The sequence below is a fragment of the Rhipicephalus microplus genome, chromosome 9 (genome assembly GCF_043290135.1).
Source record: "Rhipicephalus microplus isolate Deutch F79 chromosome 9, USDA_Rmic, whole genome shotgun sequence".
Taxonomy (NCBI): Eukaryota; Metazoa; Arthropoda; class Arachnida; order Ixodida; family Ixodidae; genus Rhipicephalus; species Rhipicephalus microplus.
This window is the reverse complement of record NC_134708.1, coordinates 99,597,462-99,616,901: the sequence shown is the minus strand read 5'-3', so window position 1 is coordinate 99,616,901 and position 19,440 is coordinate 99,597,462.

Sequence of the window (19,440 nt, the reverse complement as noted above, 5' to 3'; positions counted from 1 at the left end):
GGTGGCGTGATAGCTGTCGGAGTGGGGGGGGGGAAGGCTTACGCAAGTGGAGCTGCGGCTTGGATTTTCCAACGGACAATAGGGACAATGTCACCGGGACCTTCCGTAGAAGGCAGGTGAGTGTCTTCGTATGTGGATGTTGCAGCCATGTATGGAAGCAGGGCAAACTGGTAGAGAACAGGGTGGCTCTTGGCTTCTTGAAAGCACTGGCATTCAGAAATAATGTCCTGGACCACAGATGAATTCTTGAACACAAGAAGAAGAAAGGCGCCATCTGCTATGCCTTTAATAACATGGCCAACCTTATCAACTTCGGACATCTGTGAGTGCACCTTGCAGCACAAAGCGAGCACGTCCTGATTGTACAGGAGGTAGGATTCGGTGCACGTCTGAGCCAGACGCGCGAGTTCGTTTTGGGCGGCGTGTTGACTTAACACAGGCCTGCCGAATAGCTCCAGGAGCTTTTGCTTGTATAACCCCCAGCTGGTCAGCTCTTCCTCGTGCGTTTCATACAAGACTTTTGCGGTGCCTGTGAGATAAAAAATCACGTTGGCCGGCTGAGCGTTGGGTTTCTTCGCATACGTACACCCACTAGCTCGTACGACTTCAGCCAGGCTTCTACGTCAGCGCCATGGGTGCCGGAAAAAGGCGCCTGGATGTCTAGGGGGCTCTAAGATAAGGGTTCACGGGCCAGTTTGAGAAAGCACGGAAGTGTTTGGAGAAGCCACGTTAGTCGGAGAAGGTCGGCATTGTAGACATGTGTCGCCATGGGGGAGACCACTACGCTCCTACTACGAAGCTCCGTCTTGCGTGAAGTGAGTACCCCAAACCTTCTACCAATGATGTTACGAGTAAAATAACTTTACAAAACACATAATAAACTCGGTTGTGGACAAGATAGCGCCCAGTGTTGGCTCACAGAGTCTGTCCACATCGTATTCCTCCCTGTCTTTTTCGTCGTTTTCGTCCACCCGTTACAATATTAGTGCTTAAACAAATTTAAACTTCTATGACTCTATTGTGCCAATTACATCCTCTTTTATATGCCTTGGTGTTATATTTGATAAAACATTCATCATGAAGTACTCACGTGACAATGGTGGTGGGTAAATGAACTCACGTGACTGGCATATTTGGCAAGTTGCATTTTTTTTCTTCCAAACAGTGTTAATTTTCTTTTTTGTAAATTTAGAACCCTCAACAGATTCCAGAAAAAGGCTGTGCACTGTATTCTGAACGTTCCTTTCTCCACGGAAACGAGTCCTCTTTTTGAAAAACTCCTAGGAATGCCCGACAATTACAAAATATGAGTTAAAGGGCCAGTCAACAGGCTCCGGAACGAGCATCTTTCGTAAGCCTGACCAACCTTTTTCCACACGCAGTGACGGCAACTCGGCGATCGGCGACGTTGACTAAATTACTCTTTATTGATACCTGGTTCAGACCAATCGACGAGCTGCGTGCTACGTCACGTCGCCGATCGCCAAGTTGACGTCACTGCGCGTTAAACGTGGTTAATCACGCGCAGGAAAAATGCGTGAGCGCATCCTGCACGTTTCGGAGCCTGTTGACTGGCCCTTTAAGGGAAGATATAAGAACAGTATTAAAAAGCATAGGCACCCTAAAAGTTATTTTAAATTTTATGCAGAAACTTAGAACACTCAACATAAGGAGCTCGGAAATATGGGAACTAATTGAAATTATGCCTCGCAGATGTTACGTTATACATTTCCTCACAACTTAAACATAGAAATCATAAAACAATCTTCCATGACATTGTGTGATAGAGTGAATATGTCTGCCTCTGCATGCACCTATGCGATAGAGACCATGATGCGGTGTCTCGTTTTTTTTTTATAAAGAAGCTGTCTCTACTTTTTCTATGTAATAAGTCTAACAACTATGTATTTTTACTGGTATGAAATAATATATCTTGCTTTTCAAAAACTTATCCAATACGTCATTCTCTCTCTGTGTCTTGTTTGTTGATAGTCTGTTTTTTTTTTCAATTTATACTTTGCTTGCTTTCTAGCTTTTCATTCTGTATGAATGGCAAATACAATTTATGAGTTTGTTTAATGTATTTTCTGCGTTGTGACTAGCCTCTACGTTCTATATTTCACAGTCGAATTGTTTCCATCGATTGCTTTGTTTCTGCCTAGAAAATCGGGCCATGTAGCTCATCAAGCCTTGTTGGCTTTCTGTGCATGGTTCTCAACACTGTATAAATGTTGAACTTTGATTTGATTTGATATTAGCTTTACGGACACATGAGACCTGCTGCGTGAACGCGGCTCAGCTTGAAAGGTGCCAATTTTTGGCCCTGTGTGAGATCTGGTGTGCGACTATCACACTCAGTTAGCGCGAACGTAATTACACACTTCAGGCATTGTATGGGGCATAACGCACGCACATGCGGCACGCGTGAAAGAAATTCGCTTAATCTACGGAGGTGACAACTAGAGTTCATGTAATAAACTCCAGTTAGATTCAGTCGCCCGATTGATTACCACCCTATTAAAGACATAAAAACAAAACAAACCAGCAAAACGGCCTCAAAATTTTTCTGGTGCGATAATCCAGCTTTCACGATGCTTGAATTACGGGCGGTGAACCTAAGAGAACGTGCGGAATTCAGTTGAAGGAAACCATTAACACAATGTTAACCGCTGTATGACGCATGTGATTTGTAAGTGTGAACATCCAACAACGAAAGCTACGTTTCACAAATACAAAGAACCAAACACGATTTTTTGAACCTAAAACCATAACTGTATATTCACAATGGGAGAAGACAGCAATCACTACTGCAGTTGCTGCATGGGCGCACTTTGTTACATGCTAATTCAAGTAGCCGAAAGAAACATTTCAAGCGATGAACTGAGACAGTCAAAACAGAAGACTAGAAAGAGCTACAACTTAGTTAATTCTTTTAACTGTGATGTTATATCTCTCACGTTCGACTTGTCGGGGCACCGATTGATATACAGGTGGACCGCGTGCCTTGCTACTGTCTGCACTGGTTGGTTGTTTGGTACCTCAACAGCTTGGCGCAACCCACTCCGGGGGATAGGTTATAAATCGAACGGTGCCTTGCTCATCAGTGTAATTCGCTTTTTGATGGAAGGATTGAACTTATTAGTCAATACAAGTATTATTTTACCTTGTTGGATTTAAAAAAAAAGCCTCCAGACATCAGATAAAAACCCCACAAATAGAAAAACTGCAAGCGCCTAATATAACTGAGTTTAGCAGCGAAAATATTTACAATAATATTATTCTAGACTCTCTTAAAAAAGCTGTAACAGCGTCTAAAACGCTCCTGTAGATAAAACGAAATGCGGTTGAGCCAAATGAAAGAGCCTCAGGAAGTGATAAGCTTAAGTCAAACTTTCATGAGAGTTTTTCTAGTGGTCTTTTTATTTGAATTTTGAATCTTCGGCACGTCAATAAGAAGGGCTCCAGAGGTGTCCTCTCATTACAGTCAAGGTATACAGGCGACTGTGCCAGACCTGACCTGTGAAGGCAAAAGTTCATTGAAGGGACTTGACAACGCGCCGTTTGATTTATCTTTTCTAGACGAACACCACTTGCATTTCCAAGGAAACTTTAGCCGTGGAAAATGTTGTGAAATCAAAGAAACGTTTTCGAAGTCATTGGATATTTAGAAACGAGCCACTGTGATATTCGCTGATTTAGTCAGAACAAGCAAAACAGGGCCTTCATTGGTAGATAATCTTAGTGTACCTGCATGCTAATTGATAGCAAAACCTCTGTGGCCTGGTACCCACGCTATTCGAACGAGTCACACATGTCTAGGACTGAGCGAGTAAAATGTCTCTAAGGTACGTGAAAAATTAGGTGCGCTCATTTATTTGCGCGCGCGCAGCAGCCGTACGGCCGCAGCCTGCTAGCCACACCTAGTTGATCCTGCCAGTAATCATATGCTCGTCTCAAAGATTAGGCCATGCATGTCTAAGCACTTGCCGAAATAAGGCGAAACCGTGAATGGCGAATGGCAATGGGTTAGGAGGCTGCATCCGTACACACAACTAAGTCTGTCTATTTCGAACTTCGCTTCTTCTGTCATGGGGTCGCTTCTACTAATTCTGAAATGCAGCTTCGCAGAGCAAGCCTCTCGTTTGCGTGTCGAGTTCAAGGCAGAGCACTGAATTTCCGGTGAAACAGGCTGAGTCAGCAGCCCTCTACCGCAGGTATCCCCAGTTTCCCTAGAACTTGCAACCACAGCCGCATCGTGGCGTTGTCGTCGTTCCGCCAACTTGACTTCGGCGTCTCTATGATAGAGTGGTCCCTAAGCAATGTCTCCTGTTTTTAACAATGGTAGCCAAATGCGGCCGATGCGGCCATTCACCACTCTCTGCTCTAACATCTCCTGCTCTAGCCCATTGCCTAGCCTTCGTGTGTGATTTGTGAAGATTGGGAAGAAAACTCCTCATGCAGTGCCTCAATTCGGAAATCACATGAAGTACTTTGTGTTCAGCTGTGTGCAGATCCATGGGGCGGCGTCTTGCAGACATCGTGTTCACAATATTGGTGGTAACACTGGCTCCGTAAAACGTACGGTGTTTTGAGATAGCTTGTTGCCATTCGTGGCGCTAGGCGGGCCGCGAATGGGGAAGTGTCACTGCAACGCTACTTGATGCGCTGCTCTCTGATGCGGCGGCGGCAGTACTTCAAGCCTAAAAGAAGGAGCACAAGGGAACAAATCTGACAGACGTATGAAATTGGAGTGGTAAGCATGTCTATTGCATCTCCGGTGAAAAACGCTTGGAACCATGTGTGACGCAAGTAGCCGTACCCATCATGTCGTGTCACATCACTCTACTCTCTGAACTATATTGTCGACTGACGGCTCCCGCTGAGAAGCCCGCATTTGCACTGCATTGAAAGAAATAATAAAAGAATCGTTGTCCTGAGTGACAGCCAATGAAAACGACACTGTGGCGTCTAGAGTACATGTTGATAAAAGTAGGATACTTTATATGCCACTGTAAATCAGTGGTGTTTAGAAAAAGTTGACAACAATTTAGAATACTTGGTATCTATTACGAGAGACCAAAAAGCCATCCCGTGGCTTCAATAAACACAAGGAAGTAGGGCCCTCACATTTCGTTTAGAGAAATTTATTCTCACGGGCAGTTAACAACATTTACAGTTCAACAGAACATCGTGACAGAACACAACATCCACACACACCAAAAGTCGTTGCAAAAAGATATGTTTACATATGTACACGGAAAAGAACAAACACAGATACACAAGGATTGTTACAAAAACTTATGTCTACATATGCCTAATACATGGTAAACGAAGAACACACAAATGAACTGTAAAGGTCTATATGTCAGACATTTACATAGTGTTTACGAGGTATTTGTGCAAGTACTAATCAAAGATTAACCTAAAAATACCAGGCAGGCCTGAAAACACGCCTTACATGTCTCTCGCAGAAGAACGCATAAGGGCAGGACCAGTGTGAAATGAATTCCTCCTCACCCAGAAAGAAGAGTTCCTCCGACAAAACAGATAGCATTTCTTTGTACAGTCGCTCCAAAATTGGGAAGAGAGCCCGGCGGCGACGACCTGCTGCAACAGCTTCACAGCGGTTACGCCAAAGACAGTAGTCACCAGCAACAATGAGAAGGCAGGCAAGGCGGCCTCGAGAACAACGTCCAGAAGAAACAAAGCAGTTTACTCCAAGGCCACGAAATCCTGCATGCGCAGCCCTCCAGAAAACACGAACAAACACTCATTGTCTTAAAACATGCTGATTTGTTTCCCATAGGGAGCAGTTAAGACATGTTGATGACTGGACCATTCTCCACCTTTTGAGGCGGTCAAAGGTAGCAAGAATGCCCCAACCCAGCCGCCACAGGATGTCCCAGAGGTGGCCAAGTGGAATGATGCCGTCAGCATGCTCCAAGACACACGACTAGAGCGGGTGCGGCGTGCCGGAGGAACTAACGGGACAAACAAATCGGCTGTTGTGTCAACGATAGCATTGTCTACCACAGCTATCTCAGGGCACGTCGACTGGATATGACGAAAAAACGCCACAGCTGTTGCATAAAACGAAGGAAGTACTACTGATTGTGGGCCGTGATTAAGGTGCACATTAGGCTATAAATACCGAAAGTGAGTGCCTAGAAATCAATATGCCAGAGTTCGTGCGTGGGATTCTTCTCCTTGTACGACGCGCAACAAGAAGCGCAGGGCTAATAGCCAGCAGCGTATTGATACCGAAGAAAAAGCAAAACCTTTCTGGGAACGCTGCTGTCTTAACGCCGCACCAGAAACCAACTCAGTGCCACCGGACCAAAAGAAGGAACACAAGGCAGACTGCAATGACCTCACGATGCGTAAAGGCTGCAGTTCCACGTGAGAAAGGTACCAAATGTGACCGCAGAACATAGTCTGCGCAAGGTACCTCTGCTCAAGAAGCGGGAAGTTGAAATCCCGGGCGTTCTCAATTTTTTCTTTTGCCTTATTGAGGGCGTTTGACCAAACGGAGTTACCAACGCCGTAGTGTTGTGTAGAATTGCTAAAATGCGAAGGGACGCAGCCGGCTGAAGAAGAGATGTGGAGCTAAGTGTGTAGTTAGCATAGCCGATAAACAAATACTGGGATTTAGAAAGGTTTAGCGCGGCACCTGAAGTGTCACCACGCTAAAAGAATAAACGCAGGCTATGTGAAAAACTATCATCTGTAAGGTACAGGGTTGTGTCGTCAGCAAAAGCCGTTACTTTCACAGCACTGCTGTCTGGAAGCGCAAAACCTCGGACAAGCGAATCCGCATCCAGAGCACAAAAAAATGGCTCAAGGCTGAGGAGAAATAGAACAGGAGACAATGGGCATCCATGAAGGACCCCAGGTGTAATAGAAAAGGCAGCACTCTCCCAACCATCTAGAACTAGGGTGATTTTTATACCGGAGTAGGTATGTTTAATTCTACCAAAGTACTGAGAAAACCAAGGACTGTGAGCACTTTAAAAATATACCTGTGCTCTAGACGGTCAAATGCTTTCTCTTGGTCAAAAGACACAAGGAGACCACGCGCAGATCGCGACAGAGTATAGGCTATGATATCCCTGGTTGTAAAAGACAATTTAAAGCTGTGTATTTCTCGTCCAGGCATAGAGAAAACCTGGTGATGACCCACTAGGGTGTTCAACAGAGCCTTCAAACGTTGAACGATCGCCGTCGCGAATATCTTATAGTGAACGTTAAGAAGCGCGATAGGTCTCCAATCTTCAGGATTAAAAGAGGAAGCATCACCTTTTGGAATAATCACAATGCATTTATCTCGAAAACTTGATGGAAAGACACCATCCTCGAATGATCGCTGGATAACCTCGGTTAAGGCAGTCCCAAGCTTAATCCAAAATGACAAGTAAATTTCAAGTGGAAAACCGTCTGGCCCAGGGGCTGTCCCCCGTTTCATAGATTGCGAAGAGCTGCCTTTACCTCTTCGACTGATGGAGGGGCGTGAAGATAATCGGCAGCTTGTAGAGGAACGCGAGGCAAACCTCTAAACATAGGCGGTGTTATATCGCAGTTTGTCCGCATGGCCGAACATGACATTTCTTCAAATTGCGCCAGAAAGAGAGATCGATCATGCGTAGGAGGTGGCTGTGTAGGTGTTGTCTGCGTGGTCATAAAAACAGGTGATTGTGACTGACCAAAACACGATTGTCTCGCATAGTGTAGCACCTCAGGGTGGGCACAAGGGTTGCGCCTACAACGCCCTGCAGCCGCCGCCAGAGACGAGGCGGCAATCATACGCTGGAAGCGTTCACGTAATTCATGTTGCCAAGCTCGCATCAGGAGAGACGGCATTTCGACGCGTAAGGCGATGCGTAACTCCGCTGCAGTATCGGCCAGCTCCTCAGAAACGCGACGACGAAGTGAACGCCCTTCAACTTAGCAGTGCAGGTGCCACTGGAATTTAAGCGCATCCCAATCAAATGAATCACACGCAGTAAGTGACACCCGTATTGCACGGGACAAATTTGACCAACAGCACGCGTCCTGGAGGACGTTATCATCAAGACGCCATGGTTTCTCCGAAAAAAAAATAGAATTTTAGTTCTTAGAGAATCAGACGATGGTCAGAGATGTACAAAGGCGAAAGTGGGATGGTCAGGACACGTAAGTCGGAGACAAACGTCTCTAAAGCATATGGAATATAAGCCCGGTCGAGTCTGCTGGAGAATAGTCCGCGGCGCTATGTCCAAACTAAAGTATTCCCGTGCATGACATTACGCGCATCCAGAAATGAAAAATGCTGGGCAAGGCGTCGCAGCTCACATAAATTCCAAGCAGACCGACCCCAGCCAGGACCTTGTACATCGCATCAAGTATGTAGCACACAGTTAAAGTTGCCAATTAGAATTACGTGACAACCGTTTAGGACAAAAACATCCAAATTTCGGAAAAAATCATTAGACTGTCCGGTTTGTGCAGGCGCATACACACATAGTATCCTCATTGGAAAAGAAAACTAGGTACAATCTAGAGCCATAATTCTACCGACGCCATCATAAACAACGTGGTGACCTCAGAATAAAGCCTGAATAAATATAATGATGCTAACTCCCGTACAACGAGTTGTAGCAAAAGAAAATTAGTAATCTAAGTGACACTTTTGTTTAAAAGCCCTAACGTGAAATAGTGAAAAAATTAGTTTCCTGCACGCTCAAAACATCACAATTTGCAGCACGGGCTACACGAATCACCTCGGCCTGCTTTACCGGACTGTGAAAACTTTTTACGTTGAAGGAAATAATATTCAATGTGGTAGCCATCGTAAACAATAAAGACAAACTTGGATACAAACTCACAGTTCTGACAGACGCGGGAGCGGGTGCCCTGCAAGCAGCTCAATCACTTCTTACGACCAGGCGACCCACCAGAAGCGTGGGGCTTCCGGGGCCACATCGAAGTCCGCAGGGTACTTATTTCTCTGCTGCGGGCCTCCGACTCGCTGCTGAATATTCGGTGGCGCTTGGTGCCGAGGTTCTTGAGGGAAGATGATACAAATTCATCTAAGCTGTCCCGGTTTGTCTCCCTTGGAGTGCTGTCGGTGTCTATCTGTAGGGCCGTGTCACTCCTAGTGCTGTTCGAGTCCTCGTTGATGGAAACCTCGTCACCTTGGGACAGTCTCTTCAATAGTAGAAGGACTAAAAGAAGACTGGGCAGCCATGGGGTGAGCATCAGATATCTCGTCATCTTGTGCGACGCATTCACTGAGAGACACCTCCTCTGGCGAGGGCTCAACCTGTGGTTCTGTGGGAATCACCACTGGTCCCGGGCCGCTAGATGGATCATCCGCACCTTGAGGTACTGCCTGGTCCGGGCTGGCTGGAGACAATGCGGGCGTTTGGTGTGGCGTTGTGATGCGCCCAACTTCGTCCTGGCAAATCTTCAATCCTGGCGTCCATGATACGACGTCCTTATTCTTGCCTTGTTGAAGTAGCGGATAATTCTTGGAGGCCGCCTAGGTATACGACGGCCTGATGGTGCAGGTGACGGTGGCATGCGGGTGACCACAACGGCGACACCGCAGCGAGCAGCCCTTCCCATCGTGGCCGTAAACGCCGCACCTTCCACAAAACGGTGCTGTGCAATTCATGCGGAAGTGCCCACTGTCTCCACATTGAAGGCACACTCGCTGGATCCCTTTATAGTTACAGGTCACTCGATGGCCAGCGACCTTGAGGTAGTTGGGAAGCGGCTACGATGTCTTTATTTCCATCCGGACAAATTGCGTCCCAGTGGTCACGGTTGGGCGCGACCCCATGAGTCCTCTGCTGATGTGCAGCACCTCTCCATAGGGAGACAATGCTTGCGCGAGGACCTCGCTGGAGACGCGGCACGGCAGGAACAGAACGGTGACTTGTGTGAGTTGAGGTCCCAAGGGTACGACTGCAAGGCGCTCTCCTCTGATGATGAGGTGGGACGCGTCGACGATTTGAGCCAGAGCGGCCTAACTGCTTACGGTGACTCGGTGATTCCGGCCTCCAAAGTGCTGTACACAGTAGACCTCTTAGATTCCTACTATTGAAGACGTCGCGTCAACAACTCTTCGGGACTAGTCCCTTCGGAACGACTCCGTACAGGACTAGCGCCTTCTTCGGGGGCTATCTTGCCTTTCCGGGTGTCAGCCAGCCCAGGGACACCCTGAGAAGACGCTATCGACGACAACGAGGGAACACGACACGTTCAGCCATTTGTTTAGAAAAAGTATTCAACAATTTAGAGTACCTAGTACTCTACTATGGGAGGGTAAAAGCTGTCCCGCTGTTTTTTTGACCAATATGAATTCAGCCATTTTAATGAAACTCGCACAAGCAGCGTTACGATTGGAACCAATGATGTCAGGACTTTCGCGTAAAACTCTTTTCCTCAGGCAACAAGAGGAGCAAAAGTTTCTCTACTATTTCTTTGTAAACTGTGAACCTGTACTTGATATATCGACATCAATTTCTGAAGCCATGGGATGGCATCACTGAAGAACCCCTGAACTATATTATCAGGATTGTAATATCACGTGCCTGAGTCTGCTTATTAACAAAATATGACAGCAATAAACTCTTCGGCGCATAAGGACTTTCACATATACGCCTTGTGGCGATCGGCACAGCCGCCTTTGAGTAGGCCATTTCTGACGCTGACAAACGCTGGAAAAAAAATGGCAGCATATCCACGGAGTGAATGGCGGAGAGTGGGGCGAAGCATTCGTCAGTCCATTTGTTCTTGCTTTTGTCTGTCCATGCTTCAGTCTGTGTGACCGTCTATGCGCCCATCCGCCCATCCGCGCATGCGTCTGCTTGTGCGTCCGTCCCTGCGTTCATCCATGAATCCGCCCCTGCGTCCTTTCTTGCGTCTATCCATGCATCTGTCTGTGTGTGCGTTCGTCCATCTATTCAACACTCCAAGTACCACCATCTCGCATCTTTTCATCATACATTCCCCATATAGAAGCACCGCCATCCAACGGATATTCCGAGGAAAAAACGATAGGTGGCACACGCACACTTTCTTACGGCTCGTGCTTCGGGTCTACTTCCCACCTTTAACCACCTCGAGTTCATAGTATATACTAGTTCACTGTATTCATGGCACTGCAGCCCAACGCTCGATATACTTTTGTAAAACCAAGGAGGTTACGCCCAGCGAGTATAACGTAGAAACCTTTTCTTGTTAGATACTGCTCAATGTACATGCCAATGGCTGCTAATGGGGAGTGACAGACAGAAGAATTTGGCTTTTAGTTAACGCGAACGCTGTGAATTTTTTATTGTTCAACAACGCACAGGAGAAATCTCCCACAGGCACCCCTTGGAGGTCAAAGCGTAAGACATGTTACGTCCTACGAGACAAACAGGTGCAACTTTGAGGAGCTTCGCCCCTAAAACGGTTCCCTTGGTGAGAGTGCGGGATACCCTGGAGACATGACGCGATTTCTATCAGGATAGTGCAATGCGCCAGCCAACGCGACCACGTTCTCGTGGTCAATTCCAGTGTCTCCTCGAGCGACTCATTCCTGCATTCTTGAAGAATCCTCCACTAGAATTTTTTCGCTTGACCAAGTTGAGCACAGTGCCGCTGCTCGACTGAAATCAACGCAGCGCTTCTCTAGAATCGCGACCGATTATTGATGATATGCGGTGACTTTTTTTGTCTAGAGACAGTGCTCGCAAGTTAATGCGAAGCGTTGAGGGAAGGGACGTTCTTCAATGCGAGGGCCAGCTCTCTCACAAAGCGCCTAAACACAGGCGAGGCCTTTCCTACCTTCATGAGACGCCATCGTCATGAGGCCTCGCATTCCGAATGCTGTTATCGCATATGCTTTTCGCGTGACGGAAGCGATCAGCCCTTATCATTTTTTCTCTGAGCTCACTCGAGAGCTGGCAAGCCTTTATTGGCACGTGGAACGTCATATGCGCGGGGAAGTGTTATTATTTTGTACTTCTTATGAAGCATGATGGCGATGGTAAGCACCTCACAAAAGTGCTATATGCAGGAAAGCCTCGGCAATACTGTCATGGCTCGTGTGAATTTCGGTAAGATCCGCCTAGGTGGAGCATTGCCTAGGATGCTCTGCTGCTGACGCGAAGATCATGGCTTCTATCCAGGCCGCAGTGGTCGTATTTCAATGAAAAAGCAAGGACAAAGGTCTGTGTGCTCTGCAAGTGTCCGGTAGAGCACACCAGACAGCCAAATTTTGGGAGCCTTTCACAACGGCGTCTGTCATAATGATACAGTATTTCTTAGCGTAAGACCGAATATATCAATAATATTATTACTATAACATTTGTAGTAAAATTCAGGTTGTTTCGTATTTTCATACCAACGCTTCAGCACCGGAAACGCACCACCCGAGGTGGTAAAGCAAAATGGGAGAACGTTAGAGACTGTTCCTCTGCAAATGGCGACTATTTACTTGCATGTCGCATGAAGAGGAAGTAAATGCTGTACAACTTGTAGAAAAATTGGGAAAAAGCGATATTTAGAGACTACAAAATAATACGTAGTGACGAACATACAAGTTACAGAAAAGAAATAACTTTGTAAATGAACTGTCAGTGACCCGAAGAGACTTGGCGGAGCCGATGGTGCCTAGCCCCTTGGGCCTGGTTCAGAACGCTTTGGGGAACACCGAGGCCGCTTCTTATTCTCTCGATGCTCCGCCTTTACACACCTGTGGTCGAATCGTCGCCTGTTTGTCCTGGGATAGGACAGTAGACTTATCAAATCGAAAGCCTATCCCAAGGATTCTACTTTCATCACATGTGAGGGCTCATGTCCTTCGCCTCAAGTAACACAACAACAAAATACAAATGAAATTAAACTAAACCAACGTCGTAGTAGCAAGGGCAAGCTCAGCGGGCTAACAATTATCTAACCTAAACATACGCGTTCTGGGATTTGTGGTAATAAGAAAGCCATCCCTGGTAACACGTCAACATATTGCCGAAGTGACAGTAATCCGCCTGTCCCCTGTGCCCTCTAAGTGGAACCAGTCCCTCTCCGCACGCAGCTGCACTTACGAGCTTGTTCTGCTAACTTCCACCGCGGTGGTTCCCTTGAACCGGCTTGAGCGCGGAATGAGCCGAAGGCATGCCAGTGCGACAGCATTCAACAAAGGTGCCAACCGGGCACCCATTAAATACCGCTACGGGGAAGTGAGTGGGCGTGGTTATAAAATGAGAGAAAAGAAGATAAAAGTAAGCCCCATAACTGTCTGCATCGGAGTGCGACACCTCAACAGTGGCTCACGAGGGAAGGGGATAAGGAGGGATTAAAAGGGATAGAGATAGAGATGAGGGCACCCGCATACAGAAGTAAACATAAGATGGAGAAAGATGGGGACATTGTCGAAGGAGTCCGAGGACGGGGTACCACTCAGCGAGAGTATTAGGCGTCTGAAAACGGCGGCGGAGGGCGAGTTGATCGGCCAGAGCTGCGCTGTCATCGGAGATCATGGGGGCACAACCATTCGGTACGGAATCCAGCGAGCCAGTCCCTAATTTGGAGGGGGTAGTGGGAGGGAGAAAGTGATTTTCAAATGAGAGAAAAGAAGATAAAAGAGAGCCCCCCAACAGTCTGCATCTGAGTGTGACACCTCAACAGCGGCTCTCGAGGGAAGGGGATAAGAAGAGATTAAAAGAGATAGGGATAGAGATCAAGACACCCACACACAGAAGTAAAGATAAGATAGAGAAAGATGGAGGCATGGTCGAAGGAATTCAAGGACGAAGTACCACTCAGGGAGGGCTTCACGGCGTGAGGAGATGGCGGGTGGCGAGCCGATCGGCCAGAGCTGCGCTGTCGTCGGAGATAGCAGGGGCGCACCTGTTAGCTTTCGCGTTTTTCAAACTAGCCCGCTTCCCAGAGGTACCTGAAGCATGCCGAACAGTGAGGACAAGTCGTCGGCGATCCCACGGTGCCGCAGCACGCGTCACGTTGTCTCGGCGGTGACTTTTAGACGCGCGAACAGCAAACGGGCTGGCCGTATGAAGAACCGATACGAGGAGTCATACTGCCGCGCTGGGCCCCGGAAGAGGCCCATTTATGCGCAGGCCGAAAGTGCCCCCTTACGGAAACGCCATACATGGCCCATATGTAAGTTATATCTGGCCATATATAAGCATATATGGCAGCATATGTGGCCACATATAAGCATATATGGCAGCATATGTGGCCACATATAAGAATATATGGCAACATATGTGGCCAGATATAAGCTTATATGGATGTATATCTGGCGGAGTCGGTTCATGTATGGGGTTATATACGGCCATACATGACGCGGTTGGCCCATATAAGGAGTCAAATCCGGCCAAATAAGGCACGGCCACACCATATTTAACATATCAAGTGGGTCCTTATATGTGGAAGTGCTCTCTTATTTGGGATGAACCACGTATATATTTAGCACCATGATCACACTTTTATGCGAATTGTAATATATAACAATTTGTACACGAAGCTGACCTGCTTATTTTTCATAACAGTAGGAGTATTAAATATATAGGTTGTTTCTGCCATGCAAAAAAACCGAAATTTCAGGACCTGCTTATTTTTCATAACAATAGGAGTAATAAATATATATGTTGTTTCTGCCATGCAAAAAAACCGAAATTCCAGGTCAGCTTTGTGTACGTGATAGTTGCAACTCAGTTGAATGCATATATGCATGCATTCGTGTAATTTAACTTGTACATTTTTCATGGCTTTAGGTTTGAAACAATAAGTTGCAATTAATACGACGTAAATAATGTATACAAGAGCAGACATGTTTTACGAGGAAGGAATCGTGTCAAGTCACAAAACGTATTGAAGCTTCCGAACCTCGCTATTATTATAGAGCAATATCCTATATAGTATTATGTAAACACAAAACGCATGCAAGTTATATTGTTCACATTAATGCATTGTTTAAAGTGGCAGCAAGAAATAGTAATTTCAATGCATATTTAGCTTCCACATCGGTGGACAAAATTTCTGATTATTTGAAAGTTTTGATGGCTATATGCTCCCTTCATATAACAAGATTTCTATTAATCCTGTTGACCCCTCATCTGCGATTGCTTTCGGCAGCCATTTACTAAAATTGCATGCGCAAAGCAATGTTTAAGGGAGTATTTACAAAAACAAAAAGAACTTACGTGAATGCAACTTGCAGGCACTATTATGATTACATTCAAGATGGATGTTGTACTAGTTTATTGCAAAAATACATCTTGCGTTTCCTTTGGCTACGTATAATATTCCTGGCTGTGCACATAGTAAATTTATCAAAAATTTTATGATTGCACAAGTGAACAATTAATTTATTGTAATGTTTGCAAGCTTCAAATAAATCTCACGTCATAAACATGTACGTTAAGAAAGGTGCAACTGAGTCACACGTGATACATATTTATTGGACCATGTAATGAAATGCTGAAGCTTTATAGCAACATTTAACGTAGGCTGCCGAATTCAAAAAACTTCTATTTTGTGTTGGTGTGTCATTACTTGGTCGAGGTCACTAAAGCGCACGTGCCATCATCAGGATTAGCCTAAACATTGCCTTGTGAATACAATTAGTATGACACATTTTTTTGCGGGCTGGCGTGATACCTAAGCCAAACTCTACATTATGTAAACAGCCCCTTGCTGTGCAGGCGCGTAACGATTCAAACTGCTTGCGAACATATCCTTTCAACACCAACACGGTAGTGCACTTACTTATAAGATATGTATGCCGGTACATACTCACCAAACTGCGCAAGTGCACACTCGCGTATAGAGATTCATGGGCACCAGGACACTGGCATTTCATTCAATGTGGCTAGATATTTCCGGCCATGTCAGAATGATATGAGTGTATTATTATTATTATTATTATTATTATTATTATTAACATTATTATTTTTATTATTATTATTATTATTATTATTATTATTATTATTATTATTATTATTATTATTATTATTATTATTATTATTATTATTATTATTATTATTATTATTATTATTATTATTATTATTATTATTATTATATTATTATTATTATTATTATTATTAATGTTGTTGTTGTTGTATTTCGCAAAACGTCCAACAGCAAATCCATATGCTGTCATACTGTGTCGTTATGTAAGTTTTATGAGATCAGTTATCTTGGTGTTCTTTTTGATAGCATGCTGAATTTTTTCTACTTGCATTAAATGTGCTGCCATGCGAGACCTTCATTCTCTTCCTGTTGGCTCAACATCTCGCGAGAATCCGGTTCTTCTACAGCCTTCTACAAATGGTACACCGTAATATGTTGTGCTCAACTTGAGTACATATGCATATCTGATTTGGAATGACCTTGCTAAATCCAGCAGTAGCGCCACTGAGTGAGTCCAGAAAAATTTCATAAGCATTTACCCCCATCGTTTCACTAGAATCCTTTCAATACTGCTGGAATATTATATTTGCCATCAGTTAATGGCCGGCAAAATCGCGCTGAGCTGTTATTTATTTACAAGCTAGTTCAGGGTGCGATATTCTGCCCTTCTCGGTTGTAATAATTTTCAAACTTTGCGTAAGTTATCGAGAGAGAATCGACCGTTGCATGTACCTACCAGCTTCTTCCAACACTCTATCCTCTACAGAATACCGAGTCTCTCTAACGTCAACTTTCTTGATTCGTTGTGTTTTTCATAGTCTACAGTCATTTTGTTTTGTCAGTGAGGGCTGCCCTGTCCTAACGTAGATTTGCATATGCACAGATTCTTTCCTTTTCCGTCTTTCAGGAAGCCTTCGGCACGGTTGTGTATATTCCACATTATTTTTCAGTCCCATTCCATGAATATCTACTCTTTTGTTTGTTGTTCCCATTGTGCATTGATTTTTTTCGACAGCTCGTTTTTGCTCTTTTCATTGATTTGCTTTTCTGTGGACAGTCTGTAATGTATTGTTTATTTTTGTTGTATTTTCGCGCGCGCTAGCGTGAAAAACCCTGTGGTTGTTCTTGGATACGTTAAAAATGATTGATTGATTATTGGTTGATTGAATAATATTATTATCATTATAAGTCCTTGCAAAATAAGATGAAAATTTGGCAGAAACGCGTCTTCGTAGCCAGCGTTCACGAACCAGTGATTTCAGCTCCACGGAATGCCTGTCTCAAAAGTCCTCCACGTGCAGACTTTTCGGCTCGCGGGAGTAAGTTCAAATCCATTGTTCGAAAAAACTCGCCTGACTGCATTGGTTGCAAGGGGTGCGCACAGTAAAAAAAATACAAAAAAGGGCGCCCATCGGATGGGTGGACAATTCGGAGAACGTAGTTCGAAGAAGCGCACGTAGGCGCCCTGCAGCCCTGCCGTGGCTTACACCAGTCTGTCGACACAGCAGGAAAGAGAGTGCCGCGGCCCATTTCAAGTAACGACGAAGAAAATAGTTTGCACAAACATTCAGTCGTATGGTAATAACATTGCGTCAATAATTGTTAAAAAATGAAACGTCGTTTGCCAATAAGTTCAGGAAAATTTAGTTCTAGTGAAAAGTGTGTAAACCATTGATCTCAAGGAGTAATGTAATGTTCATTGTGATGTGCAGGCATGCACTGTATCCATCCGCGCCTATGTTGCTTTTTTGCTCGCCGGAGTCATGGGTGCCGTGCTGATCGAGTTTGTTAATTTTCATTCCTTTTGCTCTTATTTCGTGTTCAACTACTGCTCCAATTTACACAAGATAATCGCGCAGCTCTCAGGAATCTACTTCGCTGTACGTGGCGAAATTGTGGACGGACGTGGAAGTGTTTTTGTGTGCGTGTGCGTCTGTACGCTGCTGGATTGGCGATCGTCAACTTTTCGTGCGAGAAAAAAATGGATACTCATGCTTGCGGGCAAGCATTCATTCAAAACTTCTTCCTAAAGCAGTACGAATGGACGTGATGGCTTTAAGGTGTGAATAGGTTATCAGGATTAACAGGCTCCTTGAAAGACAAGTCTCGGTTAAATGTTAAGGTAAGTTCATCATTTTCATTACCTTCGCACGTTGTTCATAAATATTATGATAACTCGAAAACATACCACATTGCATGCTTGCTGAGTAAATAACTTTATTCTAATCGTGGTTACGTCATTAGGCTGTTTTGTTTAAGCGATACGACAACACTTTCTTTTTTTTTTCACTTGATCCAGACAGTGCTCTATTTAATCAAAAAATCTACGCCAGGAAATTGTTGGTTTTGCGCCATTGTACTTTTCATAAATATATTGATGTAAATATACTTGTGTTGTATTTTTCTCATTTTAACGCTTGAGGAAAAACCAAGGATAAATTACAGCTTGCGCAATTACAAATAAAAAAGAGTTGCATATCTCCAACTCCAAGGGTGTCATGAGATTTATGAGCCCACGTTTGAATTTGTTTTGCGTTTGAATTTACCTTTCTTCGACTACGTTCCACTTGTTTTTATATTTACGTGTGTTTTGATAAGGACACGCAGTTAAAATTTTGTTGCTAGTTTGATTCTTCAAAACAGGGTGCTATGTCACGGATCCAAATAGAAAAACTTAAGAATAGCCCGTAATTTCCTTTCCGCCATCTACAATCAGAGTGATATAAGTGTAAATTTGACTGGAATGCGTACATCACAGACGACATTATCATTACTGATGTCGCAACATCGCGTGGTTATCTTGAGGAACTGTGCATACCCGCATACATAGTTACACAAAATAATGCGATGTCACGTTTTAATCCGTGAGCACTGTAGATAGTTTTACGCAAGCCGACAAATAAACTGGTATGATGCATTAGGGCTTGCTACTGTGTGAAAAAAATGGGGGACCGTTAAGCTCCGTTTTTCACAGTTGAACGCGATAGCAGTATCGATCCTGTTTCTTGTGCGTAATTCAATCACTTAGTGTGTACTCTTTATTGCATGATGCTACTTGAACAAATTTAATTGTAAAATAGTACTGTGTAATTGAGAAGGTTGAAAGTGTCTCAATGAAGGTTTCGCACATGGCTGCATTTTGTGTAAAAAAGGGGTAACATAGTTTAAAGAACAAGAAATATTATGTAATTACCGAGTTGTGCGAAAAAATTGAAATACAAAAGGAAGACACCTAGACGCAGCACACACTGACAACTGAAACATTGTTGGAGAAAACAGACATACGTATATATGCGGTTACGAAAACACGTGCGGTGAAAGAAAAGGATTAGATGAGCAGACAGATTGTATAAATGATGCGCTTCCAGGAAAGCTACCTCAGTAGCAAGCAACATAAGTGAGAGTTACGTGACACATGAATCCCCAGCTTTGTTTATGAAATACGCCTCTCCGATTTCCCGCGCTATACCGTGTCACTGAATCTAGCTTTAACTACCGTATTCCAAACAAGGGCGCGCAGCCACACTCTCTACAATA